Source organism: Schistocerca americana, chromosome X, assembly GCF_021461395.2.
Source record: "Schistocerca americana isolate TAMUIC-IGC-003095 chromosome X, iqSchAmer2.1, whole genome shotgun sequence".
Lineage (NCBI taxonomy): Eukaryota > Metazoa > Arthropoda > Insecta > Orthoptera > Acrididae > Schistocerca > Schistocerca americana.
The window spans coordinates 295,372,895-295,390,411 of record NC_060130.1 but is presented as its reverse complement, the minus strand read 5'-3'; the positions used below and the strand labels follow the sequence as shown (position 1 = coordinate 295,390,411).

Genomic DNA, 17,517 nt, shown 5'->3' with positions numbered 1-17,517 from the left:
AACAGCAAATGCTAAATGCTGTGGTCATACTGTGCTCACAGGGCTATGGTGGTCGGGACGGGCTTGCAGTCTAACCTGATCAAATGGTAGCCTGTAAAGATAGTAATAAAAGTTATAGATGCTATGAATGATTGATAACACTTCTTTCTCTGTTTCAGGAACACTTGTTTTGAAGTGATGAGAGGGCTTTAAAGATTATATGATTAGGGGTTGTGACCCACACAGTGTGTGTAGTTCTATACTAAGGCTATATACTGATTTGTCTATTCTCTGAATATGTTAGCAACCTGGGATGATGTGCTTGAGACATGGTGCTTGCAACTGACAGTTCATCAAATGGCTTAAGGCTTGCTTAAAGTGAGGAGTGCAAGCAGATTGAAAGATATTATTACCAACTTATGTAGTGAGCTGAGTGATTCTGCAGTTGTAGTAGCATCTGGGATGAACTGAACATAAGAGTTCACCTTCTGAGACACAGATTATTATTTAGTGATGTAAATTCTTTAACAGAAATACTTTAGGAGTGAAGGAGACCACTCACTGAAAAGGAGAAGTGTCATTGACAGGTACATACAAAAAAGACAGAAAAGTTGCTAGCTTTCAGAGCACATCCTTTCTCGAGCTAGAGTACAAATACACACACAAAACAAACACATTTACAAAAACATGCATGTACACACACACACACACACACACACACACACACACACACACACACACACACACACACACCAGGTCCTTACACAGTGGTGGCTAGGTGCAAAATTTGAGGAATGCAGTTCAGCAGGTGAACTGGTGTAGGGCAGGGGGTAATGGTAGCTGGCAGCTTGGAGAGAGGCAGCATGTTTGCTGACTAGGAATGTGGCAGGGAGTGGTGGCAGGTGCTCAGGCTAGATATGTGATGCATGGGAGTCAAAGCCAGTAGCAAGCAGCTCACCATGAAGGTGAAACAGAGAGGTGAATTTGGAGGGGGTGATAGAACAGATGGATGGATGGTATGGAGACAGCCAATTAATATAGATTGTGGCCAGGACAATTCCAGGACTGAAGGATGTGCTGCAAGGATAACTTCCAACTGAGTAGTTCAGAAAAGCAATTGGTGGAGGGAAAGCTCCAAATGGCATGAATCATGAAGCAGCCATTGAAATCAAGCAAGTTGTGCTCAGCTGCTTGTTGTGCCATTGGGTGTCTATTTTGTTCTTGGTCACAGTCTGGCAGTGGCCATTCATTCTAGTGGACAGCTGATTGGTTGTCATACTGACATGAAGAGTTGGTATTTTATGATATGGCCAATTTCACAGATGACAAGGCTTTTAAGTAGTGGGACAGGATAACCTTGTGACAGGACTGGATGAGTAGGAGGTGCTGGGTGGGTGGATTGGGCAGGTCTTGCATCTGGTTCTTCCATAGGATATGATCCTTATAGCAGGGGGTTGGGAGTGGACGTGGCATAGGTATAGACTAGGATGTTTAGCAGGGTGGGTGGGTAATGGAACCCCACTTTAGGAGTGGTGGGAAAGATCTTTGGTGCAATGTTCCTCTTTTCAGGGCACGATCATAGCCCTGGTGAAGGACATGGTTCAGTTTTTCCATTCAAGGATGATACTGGGTGACAAGGGGGAGTGCTCCTTTGTAGCTGATTCTTGGAGGTGGTGGGAGGATTGGTGGTGTGTGAGGATATGGCATGGGAAATCTGTTTGCGGACTAGGTTTGTGGGTATTGCCTGTCTGTGAAGGCATTCAGCATACTGGGCAAGGGAGTTCTCATCACTGCAGATACATCATCCACTGGTGGGTACACTGTATGGGATGGATTTTTTTTCTATCAAAATGCAGGTATTGTTGGTGGTTTTGTGTTTTGTTAGACAGAGGGTTGGATGGAGCCATCAGAGAGGTGGAGGTCAACATCCAGGGATGTGGTATCTTGGGCAGAGGAGGATCGGTGAAGCAGATGGGAGAGAAGGAATTAAGATTGTGAAGGAATGTGGACAGGGTGTCTTGGCCCTGAGTCCAGATCATGAAGGTAACATCAGTGAACAAATCACATGCCCAGACTAGTGGTTGGGAGTTTTGGGGGCTAGGAAGGTTTACTCTAGATAGACAATAAACAGGTTGACATAGGAGTGTGCCATGTGGGTGCCCATGGCTGAGTCTCAGATTTGTTTTTATACCTTTTGGTCCAGGATATAGTAGATGAAGTATATAAGGGATGGTGGGTTTGGAGCCTGAAGGATGATGGGAGAGGTAATGTTTGATAGCAGCAAGGCCATGTGCATGAGGGTTGTTGGTGTATAGGGAGGTGGCAGCAACAGTGATGAAAAGGGATCCTAGAGGTAAATGGGTGAGGATGGTGGAAAGTTGATGAAGAAATGACCATGGATACCTGCATGGTATGTTCCTATGCCAACCTTTTTTTGGGCCATCTAGAGGAAACCTTCCCATTCCTCTGTCCTATCACAATCTCTTCACCTCATCTTCATCGTATGCTACCCTCCACTGGCTCCGTCACCTGTGCTCCATACTGGCTGCCTCTCTCCAAGCTGTTAGCTACCTCCCCCCTCCACCCTCCCCCCAATGCCTCCCTCCTCTGTCTTCCCCTGCCTGCCCCATGTGACTCAACCTGCACCCCAGCATAATCTATCAAAGCATGTACTACAAAAGCTAGAAAGTTTTTTGTCTGTTTTGTGTGTGCCTTTCAGTGATGCTTCTACTTTTCAGTAAGTGGTCTCCTTTGTTCTTTATTCCTAGTGTCGGACTGTAGTTCAGTAACTTGGGAGATTCTGGAAATTGTTAGATGATTTTTAGACAGAAATTTTTAAGGCATGTGCTTCAGATATTCAATATCTGGCAGGAAGATCTGGCATTTTTGTGGGTTGGAGTGCTCACCTGTCCACTTTAGTAATAAGAAAACCTATCATGTGGTGTGCTGATCTATGCCTGTAACTGTAGTGTCATCAAGGGAAGGGTGCCATGAGTTACATCATCAGAAAATGTTACAGAAACCAATGAAATGTTACCTGTGCACTTGCAGTGCTTAAGGACTTAATGAAACTGGTACAAGCCGTAGAGAGTATTGATCATCATGAATTTTTGTTATGCATTATCAATGAGTAGCTGAAACTGTGCTTTCTCTGGAGTAATATTTGTGCAAGAGTGACCACATGCTGTACATGAAAACAACTTATCAGGGCTGGTATGGGATATGTATCAATCACATATACATCAACTGTTGTCTTGAAGCTGTCACATGGACCGACCACATCATATTTTCAAAGAACAATAATGAGGATTTCCAAGCACTGGTTAGAATGCCGTGAAGCTATTCACAGTTTGACTAGACAACTGAGCTCTTCATACATCACATTGTGAAAGGTATATGGAATGGAAATGTCATAGAAAAATCAAGGGTAGTGTTGGCTTGAATGTAAATATGCACATTTAAATTCTTTGTGCTTCTGGGATCCTGTTAAAATTCAATGGTAGTTGAGTTTTTTGAATGTTATTAGCTCAGTTATGGCCCATACATAGAATAAGATAGAAAATCCTGAAGTGTTACATGAGCCAAGCTCAAAAATAATTGAAACATCATCCCAGGTGACCACCAAGCATATGAGGTGGCACACTGCCAAGCTGTACATGGCGTATGTGTGCTGCATGTCTAAGATTGCAACCAATTACTCCCTATATGAGACCAATTCAATGATAAGTTTTAAAAGCAGATCAACTATCCATATGTTGTGGCTGAAATTAATACTGCTGTTGGTTAGGTGTCTAGTTGAAATGAAAACTCATTGTGGGCAGTGGTGTGATAGAACCACAGCAACCTACCTTTGTGTGTATTATATCCATCTGTTTCTGTAACATGAAAGGTGTGCTGTTCCTCTTGAATGTAGAGCAACAAGCAGTACCAGAGGAACACCAATGAGGACAGTCTACTCTTTTGTGCTGCTAGAAGCACTTAGGGCAAGATATCAAAATAAAGTAATTTTGAGGAGGTAACTCAAGTCATCTTGGTAACTTCAGAGATTATGTGATAAACACAGTCTCTAGCACTATGGTATTTTCAGCATCTTGTGTTGATTCTATTAACTGCACTGGTAAAGCTTTTGCAGCATTAGTAGTCAAAAGACTTTTGACCACACTAGTCCAGGAAATTATCACTGTGGTGGTCTGTGCCTGTAACTTGAACTGCTGCAATATGATGTGATATCTTGCATAGTCATTCAAGTCATTGGGGGTTCTGTCAAATGACAGGAATGAGATGAGGATCACCAGGCACTGAGAAAGCAAAGTGACGAAGACGCTCACTGTACCGTAAATTTTTCAGTAAGCCATTATTGACACAGAAGTTGTTGCTTTTCCAACTGTTTCTGTTGATCCACTATGAATTTTGAAATTGTCCCTTCCATTATGAATATGAATTCTATCCAAGTTGAATTTATGGCAATCAAAAATGTTTGTCATCATGCAAATGTGCTCAGGGGAAAGACACTTGACTCTTATTTGGAAGGATAGTGGTTCAGATCATTGTTCACTGTTTAGCCATCCAGATTTATGTTTTCTATGGTTCCTTATATCACTTAAGGAACATTTTGGGGTGTTCCTTCACAAAGTCAACAGTTGATTTTCTTCCCCATTCTTTTTCAGTCCTAAATTGTACTCTGTCTCTAATGATCTTGCTCATGGATTACTAAACCCTTTCTTTTTCAAAAACCTTGTGTTCTCCTACAAAAAGATGGGAACTGTGTTGAATGGATTAAAATTTTATTCATTTTACATCATAACCACAAGGAAAAGCAGGCATTACATTTGATTTTAAGTTGCTTAAAAACAATAACACTTAATGGGATGCAAATAAAACATTTTGAATACTAACTGCTTGGTTGCTCCTGTAAATATTTTATATAATGACTGGTTTTGTAGCCTAGAAGCCACAGCATCAGGTTAAATGTGTTAAATTACAAAAAAGTGTGCACTACAACTGGAGTTGAATTATGGAATTATGGTTACAGTCAATGGTGAATTATGGCATGAAAGCTGCAACATCAATGGGACCAAACATTCCTTGTATATATATAAATAATGTAATTGGCATATCATCAGGTAATTCGAAAGCATTGGTCCAAGGTTTCTCAAGCAACCCTAAATTTTTTTTTAAAAACTGTGAGAACTGTCAAGAAATAGCCTCCCAACCTAATACAATAAAACATTTTTAGGCAGGCTTGAGGAACCATGAACTCATACTTTCTGTTTACATCATGATTCACTAATAGCATCATTTATTTGTGGAAAAGGAGTGTGTGGTCCTGTCCATTTTGCAACTTCAATGTAATGATTCACCATGTAAGTAATTCTCTCCACTTCTCTCTACTGATTGTCACTACAGTTTCATCACAATTTTAGCGAACACTTTTTGTAATATAACAGATTTAATCTGATGATATGGTTTCTAGACTACAAAACCAGTTGTTAAATAAATTGTTCACAAGAGCAGTAATCATTTTTCAAGATATCTACTTATGTCTGTGGTTGTCCCTCATATAAGATAGTGTGTAATGACCAAACCAAGTTTTAGTTTTAGTTTATGTTTGAAATGAAACACAAAGCCAAAAAATATCAGGCCATAGAATTTTGATATGAAGACTGTCAATGGGGTCAGTTAAGGTTAAACACAAAGAAACCAGATATCACTACAACATTTATCAGGCTAGGTCCCAGAATAATTTAAGTTTCATCACTGGTGACAAGGGTGGAAGTGAGTAAATCATTATTGATGAAAATTCATTGTAGTTTACTGTTTTTGCATGTTCTATGGATCATATTCACAACATAAACATATCAGTAGGCTCACAAGTAAGATACATTTTCTATGTGAAAACATGATATTTGCTGGCCATTTACAAAACTGGATTTTTGTTGTAATCTTAGTCTACAACAAAATTTGGTGAAAGTAAACTGACCAGATGCATACTGTCTACCCATAATTTCATCTATGGAGTAGAAAGAGATGTCAAGTAGAAATGATTTCAATTTTTTAGAACTTTCATTACCTGCCAGCACCTTTAATTCACAAGGGAGGTGGTCAAATACTCTTACACAAAGTAAAGAAATTGTGTGATGATTCCATCACCAAAACCAGCAATTACATGTAGAGCGAATATTACTGATCTCAAGCATTTTTTAAGACTTCTAATTTGTGATTTCATATTCAAGTTTAGTTTAATACAAACATACAGGAATTTTGACTAATTAGTTTTACATATTTCCTTTCTCCCTTACTGTATTGTTATTGATGATGATCTATCTTGTTTGGAATAGAATTCAACAAATCATGTTTTTCTCTAAGTTAAGTGATAGACCATTAGCAGGGAACCTATAAATAATGTAGTGTCACCGCCAGACACCACACTTGCTAGGTGGTAGCCTTTAAATCGGCAGCGGTCCATTAGTATACGTCGGACCCGCGTGTCGCCACTGTCAGTGATAGCAGACCGAGCGCCACCACACGGCAGGTCTAGAGAGATGTACTGGCACTCGCCCAGTTGTACAGCTGACGTTCATAGCAAAGGTTCACTGACAACTACGCTCTCATTTGCCGAGACGATAGTTAGCATAGCCTTCAGCTACATTTGCTACGACCTAGCAAGGCGCCGTATTCAATTGATAATTAATATTATGAAGCATGTACCGTAACGAGAGATGTTCTACAATTGTGGATTAAAGTTAAGTATTATATCAACTACTTACTTTATTTGCAATTCTCAAGATATTGTCCTGTTCCAGACCTCACGCCTGTCAGCGTGTAATTAAACGCGTGCATTTCGGCCTCCTCTAGAAAAACAGTGTTTGCTCTTCTGCCAACACTACAAATAATACTTGTGAACATTTCATTTATTGCTCTTTCTGTTGTTGCAGCACTGTTGGGATTGATTATTGTTTTCATCATCATCAGCAAAGAGCACTTTTTCTGCTTTATGACTATGAGATGGAAGTAATTTATACATGCCAAGAACAGGTGTGGTCCCAGAATTGAATCTTGTGGTATTCCAGAAGTAATTTGTCCCCATTCAGAATAAGATTTATTGTGAGAGCTAAATGAGTTATCTAATATGATCCTATGCTTTGTATCAGTTAAATATGGTGTGAACAACTAACGTATTATGCCTTAAAAGTAATGATTTTTAAGTTCTCCAAAAGAATGTTGTGATTTTCTCAATACAATGCCTTGGAAAGATCTAAGAATGTCTTGGAAGGTGAAATCTTGTCATTTAGATATTTTTAAATGTGGTCAGTGAAATGGTGAGTGGCATGTTCATTAATGAGGCCCTTCTGGAATTCAGATTGTGACTGACACATAATCTTATGTTTTGCAGATATACAATCCCATTTTTAAATATGTTACCTTATGGAAATCTTTGAAAAGGACATTGATAGTTACTAATATCTGTCCCATCATTCTTAAAGAAGGATATGACAACAGCATACTTTAGTTTCTCTGGAAAGTCACCTTATGAAATCAATGCATCAAATATGTGGCTGAGTGCAGTAGATATAATTATTGAAAAGACATGCTTTTAATACACTGCCTAACAGAAAACAGGAAAAATACAGAAGACTTGGTTGGATGTCAATCCCGCTTTGTACATGTACACACTATTCATGGGTAGATAAATAATTAGAGTTGTGTTTCTCTGAGACAGGTAGAACTGCCACAAAAGTGCGTTAGAGTTGTTTGTGTTTGGTGTTGCTACAAGCCATGATAATGTATATAAAAAGTGTGAACAGCATCAGATGTTGAGTGTTCACTGTGAAAAAAATGAAGATGCCATATACACATGTCAGAGAGATATCAGCACCTGACAAAGTTTGAAAAGGGCATTATTGTGGGTCTCTATTTGGCTAGCTGGTTGAATTATGCAATATCCAGATGTGTGAGGCATTTGGAAGTGACAATGGCCAATTGTTGGATTGCATAAGAATGTTAGGGCAGGTATACTCATTATCAAGGCTCTATCAACTACATCAAGAGAGGATTGTCATATTGTGCACCAGTCACATCATAACCCCTTCGCATCTGCACCTGCCATCTGATAACAAGTAATGAATTTGCTACGGCATTCTGTGACATCCTGCACCATTGGTCAGAGACAAACAGCAGCCAGGCCAGGGATTATACATGCATGGGCTTCCCAAACACCACATCAGAAAAGGCTGTTTTGAAGTGGTGCTGTGATTGCAAAGCATGGACTGCTGATGAATGGCATCACATTGTGTTCAGTGATGAATCATAGATCTCCTCTATGCCAGATGACCATCATCAGTGTGTAGGGTGGGGACCTGAAGAGACATTCTATTCTTCCAGTGTTTTGAAAGGCATCGTAGTGTTATTCCTGGGGTCATGGTGTTGGCAGCCACCATGTATGACTTCAGGTCACAGCTGGTAGTGATTGAGGGAACTCTGATAGGACAGACATCATGCATCCTCACGTGTTACCTCTCATCTGACTGAATTGTGGTGCCATTTTTCAACAGGACAATGCTCATTCACACATAGCATGCGTGTCTGTCTACATGATGTCGAGGTGCTCCCATGGCCAGCAAGATCCACAGATCTGTTCCTAATAGAACATGTGTTGGACCAAGTCAGATTCAGCTCTATTTTAGTACCAGTATCTGGGACATCAAGGACCAATTACAACAGTTGTGGACCAGCATGCCTCATGAGAGAATACAATGGCTTTATGAATCCTTCCAAATCGTATCAGTGCATTCACCCAGATCAGAGGGGTTGCAACATCATACTGATAAGTGGGCTCTTATTGCCATGTTCTTTATAAATTTTATTCAAATTTATGATCACTGAAATAACATGACATATCCTCTCAACCTCAAAATTTTAATTTCATTTTTTCCTCTTGTTTGGGGTGCTTCACTTTTTTTCAGGCAATGTGTTCTGCTTGAAATGTTTTCAACCCCCTGAGAATTTTTGGTTTTGAGAGCTCATCACTTTCTCGATTTCCAGGAAGGAATTGGTGTGATCTAGAATTGATTGAAAGCTTTGGTACTAGTCATTACATATATGGCAATGCTTTTTCTTTTGATTTGACTGTACTTAATTACTCAGTTACTTTTAGAAAGTGATTGTTAAAGAAGACTTCTGTATGTTCTGAGTCATGGACCATTTGGTTATTGTCAAGATCATCTTGTTCCCTGATTGACTATGCTCCATATTGGTTTGATTTTAATTTCAGAACTCTGACATGACATGAAAGTTTTTTGATTTTCTAATAACTTTTCACAAAACAACAATACTCTCCACAACATAAAATCAGTTGAACATCTGTGCTTATCCTGGCCATTAGGTGTACTTCCCTCCTACTGAGATATGTGCTTTAATATCTTTTGTTTTCCACAGTTTCTTTGATACATAACTGGTACAATATTTCACAGTTTTTATTGGTAAATAACTTTTAAAAGTGGAGAGAAATTTATACAGAAATTCAATAAATTTAGAATTTACATCCACTACATCATACAGCTCATACCAGAATGGGACATGAAGCAGAAATGTTATTCTCTTGATAAGGCTAGAGGTGCTGAATGGCTGGAGACATGGAATTACCGCAGAAGAATGTGGCTAGACTACTGCTCAGAATGAACTGATTGTGGACAGGCAAAAACCATCTTATACAGACACTGAAAAGAAAGCTACTGCAATATACACAGTACATGACCTGAGCTTGATCTCTTTGGCTGATTATATGTCATTGATCATCAAGGTCAAATTTTGTTTGGATCTGCTTTGTACCCAATAATTGCCAAAGAGAAGGATGAGGTGTTGCTATAAAATAATGGGACCATTACTGTAAAACATTTTATTTCAGAAACATACAGGGTAGTGCACGAAATGTGTTACCAATTGTTTCTTTCACTGTTTACGATGCACATTAGATATCCCACTGGGATCTCTACAGCAGTACCAGCAGAGCTTGGAAAAACAAATGAGTTACAAAATGACGTGAAATTCATGATACTGCCACTAGGAGAATAGTAAGCAGCAATGGCTGACAATGGAAGACTCACGACACAGCAACGATTGGCAATTGTTTTACTTTTTCATGAAATGAAAAGCCTTGTTGTGACTTAGAGGTGTTTTTGACAACAGTTTAGCACATGATGGGTCTCTTGCAAGAAGACCATCCACAGGTTGTATGATAAATTTGTACAGGAAGCAACAGTATTGGAAGCGAAGCGACCTCGGCCTAAGCCTGTTTGTTCGCCAGAGAATATTGAAGCAATACGAGTTGCTGTACAGAGAAGTCCCAGGAAATCGTGTAGAAAGGCAGCAGTGCAACTGGGAATATTCAGATGCTCCATTCAACGCATTCTTAAAAGTGACCTCCATATGTACCCATACAATATGACCTGTGCACAGAAGCTCACTGAAGAACACAAGCAGCAGAGACTACTGTTTGCTCAGTGGGCAGAGGATAGGGAAGAAACTATCAACACATTTGGTTTTCAGATGAGACACATTTTCATTTAGATGGTGTGGTTAACAAACAAAATGTACACTTTTGGGCCTCTGAAAACCCAAAAGTGCTTCATGAACGACAACATTATGCTCCTAGGATTACAGCATAGGTAGCAATTTCCAATCACGGACTTATTGGACCCTTTTTCTTTGAAGAAACTGCGAACAGCGAGCATTATTTGAGCATGCTTCACAATAGCTTTATTCCACAGCTTCTTGTTACTGCCTTGCCCTTCAACATGCAGTGGTTCATGCAAGATGGAGCAAGGCCACATACTGCAAACAATGTGTTGGAATTTTTACATGAGCATTTCGACATGTGGGTCATTTCACTCAGATTTCCAGGTCGCTTCAATGAAGGACAAAATTGGCACCCCAATAGCCCAGACCTCAATCCACGTGACTTTTTTCTTTGGGGGTACCTAAAGGAAAAAATTTTCCCAAAACGTCCATGTGATTTAATGGAGCTCAGAAGCCATATTCTTCAAGCTTGCAGTGAAATTACAGAAGACATGTGCCGTAGGGTAATCACTAACTTCAGTGTTCGTTTGAAGGAAGTTAGGAAACGAAATGGTGGACATATTGAGCATGTACTGAGTTAGAACAAATCTCCATGGATGGCTCTTCATTGTAGTATATGTTCCTTGCAGACTGTATTGACAATAAAGTTCATATTCAAAAACAAAATGGTAACACATTTCTTGTGCCACCTTGTATATATGTAGTTATTGTCACCCTCAATATACTCCCCTCCTCTGTCCCTACAAAGCTCAATCTGAATTTTCAATTGATGGAAACAGTGCTGGAAGTCTTTCTCTTTGAGCTCCTTGATGATGCCACTTTTTCTTTCACTGCTTCAATGGATGGGAATCTTGTTCCTTTTAATGCCTTTTTTTTATTTTCTGTAGAGCAAGAACCTCAAGGTGGTAATTTTGCTTAACAGTTTGAGCTTCAGGAACCCACTGAAGATACACCCCCCCCCCCCCCCCAAAAAAAAGAAAAAGAAGATAATCTCACTTTGAATTATGATTTTCTCATTCAAGCTTTCTCTGCTTTCTGTGAAGCTGGACCCTTCTAATGCCTGGATTGCTGCTTAGATTCCCAGTCATAAGTGAAAAATCAATAACATAAAATTAGGGCCATTTTAAATCATATTGAAAGTGTCAGAATGAACATTTTCAGAAGCTGCTTTTTATTCAGTTGTGAGAATTTTTGGCACCAGTTTCAAACACATTTTTCTCATGTTAAATTGGGCATGTAAAATTTAACTTTTGTTTATCGACTCTTACAGTTTCAGCAAGCAATCAAATACTCAACTGATGGTCATATCTAATCAGACTACCCACTTTTTTTAATATTTTCATCTGTTTCTGATGTTGAAGGATGCCGTGGGCATGAGTCATCTTCTTACCATCCATCTTGGGAATGCCTGAACCACTCAAAACCTAACACACATAATAAGCAGTCTTTGCCATGTGCTTCTTTTAGTAGAAGAGAGGTTTCAGTATCAGTTTTTCCAAGTTTCGTGTGAGACTTCACGACAATTCATTGCTCTATTATTACACTTATCATTAGTATAGCAAAACGAAGTAACAGCTCTTACACAAACAAAGGACACAGTCACATTGATTTGCCTACAAACCACAGAGATGCTGCATGCGACTGGGAAGGCTTCAGGCTTCACAGCTATTGGTCATTTATTTTGTGTACTTACTCTGTGACAGCATCAGTCACATCATTTTATAGCCAAAGCTCATATTTCTCCAAACAGTGAGCACACATAACAGCAACAATGTTTAATAATGTCATGAAGGTCTACTTACTCCTAGAAAAAACAATAAACAGGAAATAAAATGATGGAAAGTCCAGGAAGGAATAACTACAATATGAAAGGGCTAGATTGCCACTCACCACATAGAGAAGGCATTGAGTTGCATTATTAAACAGTTAAGCTGTCAGAAAATACAGTCGATATGGTCACTGTCTCTGGACATGGGGCCTGATTGCAAACTGATCCTGTGTCTGACATGCAGCATTCTAGGGCAGGTGGGGGGGGGGGGGGATAGCATGGGACTGGGAGTGGGAAGGATAGGAGGGTAGGGATGAGAGAGGATGTCATACTGCTTGTGGGAGTGTGCAGGGATATGGTGGGGACAGGACGTCCTGCCAGGTTTAGCGTTGGGAGGCTGTGGTGGTGATGGGGGTTGCAGGTGGAAAGGGAGAGGGGTGAGGAAAGATGTGAGGAAGTGGAAAATCCTGTAAATGTATTGGTGAGGTAGAAGGTGTGTGTAGTTCTATAATGGGAGCAGGGATGGGGCTAGGAATGGGGGGACAGGGAGTAGCGAATGCCAAGGACAGAAGATTACAGGAGTGAAGGATATGTTATAGGGAGAGTTCTCACATGCACAGTTCAGAAAAGCTAGCATTGATAGGAAGGATCCAGATGGTGTAGGCTGTAAAGCAGTCATTGAAGTGAAGCATATCATGCTGGGCAGCATGTTCAGCAACTGTCTCTCGACCACAGTTTGGCATTACCCATTCCTGCAGACAGACAGCTTGTTAGTTGTCACATCCACACTGAAAGCAGCTAAGTGGTTACAGCTTAGTTAGTAGATCACACGACTGCTTTCACAAGTAGCCCTGCCACTGACAGGATAGGAGGTGCCTATTACAGGACTGGAGAAGGCTTTTGTGGGATGATGTATGGAACACATCTTGCAGCTGGGTCTGTTGGAGGGATCTGGGCCATGAGGCAAAGGATTCGGAGCAGGGGTGGAGTAGAGATGGACAAAGATGACATGTGGGTTCAATGGTTAGCAGAATACCACTGTGGGAGTGGTGACGAGGATAGTGGATAGGATATTCCTCATTTCAAGGCATGGTGAGAGGTAGCCGAAACCCTGGTGGAGAATGTGATTCAGTTTCTCCAGTCCTGGGTTGTGCTGAGTCATCAGAGGAACCCTACTTTGTGGCCTGACAGTGGATATGTGGGAGATGGTAGCTGATTGGAGAGACAAGGCACAGGAGATCTGCTTCTGGACAGGGTTGGGAGGGAAATTTTCATCTGTGAAGGTCTCATCGAGGCCCTTGACATATTTGGAGAGGCACTGCTCACCACTACAGATGCAACGAACATGGGTGCCAGGTTGTATGGAAGGGACATCTTGGTATGGAATGGATGGCAGCTGTTGAAGTGGAGGTGTTGTTGGTAGTTGGTAGATTTGATGTGGATGGAGATGCTGACAAAAACATCTTTGAGATGGAGGTCAATGTTGAGGAAGGTGGTTTGTTGACTTAAGGAGGACAAGATGAACTGAGTTGGGGAGAATGTATTGACATTCTGGAGGAAAGTAGGTAGTGTGTCCTCACCCTCTGTCCTGATTATGAAGATGTCATCACTGAATCTGAACCAACTGAAGGGTTTGGGATTCTGGGTGGCCACTGAATAGGTTGACATAGTACAGTGCCATGTATATGCCCATTTTTGTACCATGGATCTGTTTGTAGGTGATGTTTTCAAAGGAGAACTACTATGAAGCACCAAAGAAACTGGTATAGACATGTGTATTCAAATACAGAGATATGTAAACAGGCAGACAATGGCAGTGCAGTTAGCAACACCCAGACAAAACAGTTTGTGTCTGGCACAGTTGTTAGATTGGTTACTGCTGCTACAGTGGCATGTTATCAAGATTTAAGTGAGTTCGAATGTGTTGTTATAGTTGGCGCAAGAGCAATGGGACACAGCATCTCTGAGGTAGCGATGAAGTAGGGATTTTCCTGTATGACCATCTCATGAGTGTACTGCGAATATCAGGAATCTGGCAAAACATCAAATCTCTGACATCACTGTGGCTGGAAAAAGATCCTGCAAGAATGTGAACAACAATGACTGAAGAGAATCATTCAATATGACAGAAGTGCAACCCTTCCACAAATTGCTGTAGATTTCAATCCTGGGACTTCAACAAGTGTCAGTGTGTGAACTATTCAATGAAACATCAAACATCATTCAATATTGGCTTATGGAGCCAAAGGCCAACTTGTGTACCATTAATGACTACATGACACAAAGCTTTACTCCTCACCTGGGCCTGTCAGCACCAACATTGGACTGCTGATGACTGAAAACATGTTGCCTGGTCTGATGAATCTTGTTTCGAATTGTATTGAGTGGATGGACATGTGTGAGTATGGAAACAACCTCATGAATTCATGGGCCCTGCATGTCAGCAGGAGACTATTCAAGCTGATGAAGGCTCTACAATGGTGTGGGCCATGTGCAGTTGGAGTGATATGGAACTCCTGATATGTCTAGATATGACTCTGACATGTGAGACATATGTAAGCATCCTGTCTGATCACCTGCTTCCATTCATGTCCATTGTGCATTCTGACAGACTTGGGCAATTCCAGAAAGACAATGTGACACCCACACGTCCATAATTGCTGCAGAGTGGCTCCAGGAACACTTGTCTGAGTTTAAACACTTCTTCTGGCCATGAAACTCCCCAGGCATTAACACTATTGAGCATATCTGCGCTGCCTTGCAATGTGCTGTTCAGAAGAGATCTCCACCTCCTCGTACTCTTATGGATTTATGGACAACATAGCAGGATTCATGATGTCAATTCCCTCCAGTGCTACTTCAGACATTAGTTGAGTCCATGCGACATTGTGTTGCTGTAGTTCTGCATGCTCATGGGGGCCCTACACAATACTAGGAAGTTTCTTTGGCTCTTCAATGCAATTGAGTGTGGGGATCTAGTTGATCATGATGACCATGGAGGAGGTTTGAAGTCAATCTGGCATTGGGAAAAGTTGTGTTCAAGGCCATGGGCATTGGGGATGTTAGTGTAGAGCATCAACAGTGATGAGCAGTATATGAGGAACAGGAACAGGCACTGTAGAGAGTCTGTGGAGGAAATGGGTGGTTTATTTTATATAGGGCAGTAGGTTAAGGGTAATTTGCTGAAGGTTCACAAGAGCAGAGATTCTCTTAGTGGTGGCACAATAACCAGCCACAACATGGCATCCTGGGTGGTTGGGTTTATGGACTTTAGGAAGGATGTAGAAGACTGGAGTGTGGTGAGTGGTGAGGGTGGGGAGAGAGATAGGGAAGAGGTTCGGTAGTAGACCTAAGGATTACATCCTGATGGATTTCTGGAATGGGGACACCATGACAAAATATGTTGGTGGACGTATCAGAGAGCTGGAGGAGTCCCTCTGCCAGGAAATCAATGTGGTTCATAACCACAGCAGTGGAGCTTTTGTCAACAAGTAGCATTATAAGGTCAGGATCAGTTTTTAGGTGGAAGAGTGTGGTTCTCTCTGTGGATATAAGGTGGTTTCCATGTTGACAGATTCGGAAAAGTTAACAGGGAGTGATTTGGGGGCAGTGGGGATAGATCACAGTTGGATGGATTGGATGGAGGAGGAACTGAGTCAGGAAGGGTTCAATATTGGGGCACATTCTTTGCCAGGGTTTTGAATACCTCTCATCATGCCCTGAAAAGAGGAATACTGTACCCACTATCCTCCCCACAAACTCCATAGTGGTATTCCACTGCCCACTGAACTTACACAATATCCTTGTCCATTCCTACTTCATTTCTGCTCCAAACCACTTGTCTCATGGTTCATATCCTTGCAATCGACCTTGATGCAAGATGTGTCCCATACATCCTCCCACTACCACCAACTCCAATCCTGTCACAGGAACCTCCTATCCCACAAAGGCACAGTACCTTTGAAAGCAGTCATGTGATTTAAAAACTTTTTGTCCAAAAAGCTTAAACGTTTATCAGTATTTTCATTATACATCACATCTGATTACAAGTCAACACCACCTCTATATGGTGAGTAGCAATTTATCATTTTCATATTGTTGTTAACTAGGAAATAAAGAAGAGCCAAGTTATTTGTTTACATTTTTATCCATCCATATGGTTAATAGAGCACTTAAAGGAGAAGAGTAATCTCTGTTGGTGCTTGTCCATCAATGGATGTGAAACAGTAGTCAAAGTCTATCGAGAATGGAAGTAGAAGAGACACCTGTAATTACAAGACAGTTTTCAGACCCTCCAATTGATCACCTAGCCACCACATCTTGGAAACACTGATGATAAAGACACAGTTTTTCTATGAGAGGAGGACACAAAATCAGCAAATCTTCCTCTGATAGATGTCATTTAAATGTCATGTAAAAATATAGATAACATCATGGTTTGTCAACTAGTAAGAGTATTTATCATCTCTGGTGTTTTTTTTCCAAGCTTTTCAAAAAAGTGTAATTGCACCCAAAGGAAAGCCAAGGATTGCTGGCAACATAAATTATGCACACCACATTAAAGGGCTCTGTTGTTTGGAAATTCTACTTTGTTGAGTTTGCAACAATATGTACATACAATATTTTTGCTTGAGTGGTTCAAGTTTGGCTCAACCAGAGGCTCAGTTTTCATGAGGTCTCAGAGTAATTAGCACATTGATTTTCAGTAGCTAGATTTTTACAGAATTAATTTTAATAAATGGCAGATGCAAACATGAACAAAGAACAGAAATTAAATTTAGTAAAGAATCTCAGTGGAGTCATTGTGCTTCAACATTTGAGAAGAACATATATTTGAGAAAAACCTGCCACTAGAAAATCACATACTAATATTATCTAAATTTCAAATACTCAAGAAACAAAAGTGAAAGGGGAAATGATAACGCAACAGAATGCTGAGAGCAGCATGAGAGCCTCTTGCAGAAAACTGCACCGCAACTCTACCCTCCAAGCAGTTCTTGGGATCCTGCCCATGTCCAGATGTGCTAGCTTTAGTTTTGGACATAGGCCTCTCAGCGTGCTACCAACCATCTGTCTGGTGGCAACACCTTCATGAGTTTTTAACCACTGTTCAAAGTCCCTGAAAGATGAGCTACCCAATGACAACTCTGTGAATGACCATTTGTCAGCAACCTGCAATAGCAATCCCTGAAAAT

General features: G+C 40.7%; 1 protein-coding gene across 2 annotated transcripts in view; it reads right to left on the bottom strand.

The window, feature by feature from the left end:
- The window catches only part of LOC124555291 (organic cation transporter protein), a 656,605-nt gene that overhangs the window by 24,328 nt on the left and 614,760 nt on the right, over positions 1–17,517 (bottom strand). The window lies entirely within an intron of this gene.